Below are 2691 nucleotides of genomic sequence, written 5' to 3'. Positions count from 1 at the left end.
TTCGTTGTCATTGGGCCACAGAAGGCTGAAACTTTTGATCGCAGTTTGCAGTTTGCAGTTGCAGTTATAAGTTATCCAGATAAATTCATCTCATAGAGTTTCGTTTTAAATTAATTATCTTTGATATTATTTAAAAATCGAAAAGGCAATTTATATGCCTTTATAATTATGTAGACTAGTAGTGTACCTAAGTCTTGCGATTATTGAAATAATCTTCTTAACATATTTTCATTATTTGGCTAACGAATGCCATGTTGTTTAATAGAACATGCTCAATTACTGCTTCGTGACAAATTACTTAGTCGTAAAATTTGCATTTAGGATGTTCCACTCAATATTTATTGTAACATAAAATGAAATGAACAAAATAAATACTCAAACGCAATTAAGCTTAAGTGTTAGTGACTGTTTTCCAAAATACCTAAATTACCTCTCCACGCAACTAGCAATCTAGCTCAATTTTGACTAAAGAATATTTATTTCCCAAATTTCCGTATTTATATATAAACTCAACCATACCGGACTTTGTTTGTATGAATGTAATCTCCAAGAAAATGAAACTCTTAGAGGTTAGGTTGGAATTAATCAGTTTAAAATATAGTGTGGAAAAACTGCATAATTTTGTACCTAGGGTCGGGGTATCTGTGCAGGGTTGATGTCTCTCAAACTTAGATCTTAGATCTTTTTCCAATTAATGCTTAATATCTTTTTTCTTTTTGCATTTCTATCAGTGATCGCAGAATGTTTCATAAATATTTCTGTTAAAATTAACTATAGCTTTTTGTACCTATTCAACTTTGTAATAGGAATAATCTGCATTTTTTTATAAAACGTAAATAATAATAATAATAAAAAGCATTGGAAATGATTAATAAGATCTTGGCGAGACGTGTACACAATTCCCATTTTCCAATTTTTAATCATCTCACAAAATTTTTACTACAATATTCGGGAATTTAACGAAATGTATGACTTGTGAAAAAGTGAGTGACATTTAGGCATCTGTCGTACGCTTAGAACAATACTTGAGCATTATTGTTAAACATGGCTTTCCGTGGCTAATTAATACAAATATGTCAAGATAATATGATTTTTATAATTATTGCAATTATTTCGAAACCTTACTACTTGGGTATACCACTCTCTCACATCAGTTTCGAGGATATTTAATTAACTTTTATAATTTTAACTAATATGCATGGAAAATTAGGTTTTTTTTATTTTTGTGTATTAGATACGTCTAATATGCGGAGATTTCGCAAATTGGAACCAAAATTTCAGCCTTCTGTGGATTGTATTAGTGATCATATTTTGGTAAAAAAAGGAAAATTATTAATATTTCAAAAACTCCACTAGATGGAAATCGGAAAATAATTCGAAGAATACAGTAAATGAAAAAATGTACATAACGATGTTATCATATTGTTATTGTTAGAAGCGTGACTCGGTATCTATGCCCATCTTCAAAACATTTTCTTAGTACCTAATATTGTTATCTACAATATTAAGGAGATTCTTAGATTAAGTTTTCGTTTATCTAAAGACTTGTAGCACAATTTTTTCGTTATCTGGAATAGGAGAATTGTGACGTTTTAAGAAATTTTCAATTTTTCTAGTCGATGCGCAGAAACAGCATCAGGAATATATTTCAGGCCCGTTCCGTTTCAGAAATTTACTATATCTTCCAATTCGAAATAAATGTAGCTGTGTTAGCTTAGAGAGGATATTTATGTGCCAATTTACTATCAAAATGTCTCTAAATGTTTACTCGCCCACCGTGAGCGGTTTAAATTTTTCCGAAAAATAATAACAAGGAAAACGACGTTAATATAGCAAGTCGCCGCGCTCTTATCGACATTATTTTATAAACTAATTGTGGTTTATTGATTTATTTCGTTGTTTTTGTGTATAATTTATCGCGTTTCCTGTTGTAAATTTTTCGAAATAGAACGAACGAATGATGTTAGGAAATTGTCCTCGAAATGTAAAGATTACAATTTGTTTATAACGGCGTGCGATAGAAAAGTGTAAACAGGTTCAAGATTCGCTGCAATTCATTAGAAACCTAGAGTATTTACTTAAAAGTACTATTGTTGACGAAGATGTACGAGTTGCTTTTAGTAGACCTCTTATTTTAAAAATATCTGTTTTAATAATTTTAGAAGGTGACGTAGAAGTTTGACGAACTTGTTTAGAAACAAGTTTCCATGTAAAACTTATACCTCCTTTTACATTGGTTTACTGAGAGTTCGGAAAATCGGGTAAAACGGTACATTATGTTCTTATCTAGGATATGAGTGAAAACTTGGGCTTAATCTACCAAAATGGTATATTATACAGATCTTTTAAGAACCCTTGACGTTAGCGACATAGCGAGAAACAGATGTACACTTTGTTAATAAATGATTTGTTTAAATGACGACTATCGATAGATCCTCGGTAAAATTATCACCAAAGCATATCGACTTCCAAATTCGAACCAGGGAGTTATTATTTCCAGTGATTTTATGTAAAATTTTGAAATGTTTCAGTTGCTATATTAATTTTTTTATGCGAGAAGTTTGATGTGTATACTCACCTCTTGACATGATTATAATAATGCACAATTTGGAATTTTGAAAATTTGTAAATTTATATACTTATTATCTTATTATTGCACAATAATGATGTAAAATGAACAAAAGGAAATTT

The sequence above is a fragment of the Cylas formicarius genome, unplaced genomic scaffold, assembly GCF_029955315.1.
Source record: "Cylas formicarius isolate icCylForm1 unplaced genomic scaffold, icCylForm1.1 PGA_scaffold_10__41_contigs__length_53128322, whole genome shotgun sequence".
NCBI classification, from domain to species: domain Eukaryota; kingdom Metazoa; phylum Arthropoda; class Insecta; order Coleoptera; family Brentidae; genus Cylas; species Cylas formicarius.
The sequence above is the reverse complement of the archived record's forward strand: the minus strand, read 5'-3'. Positions refer to the sequence as shown.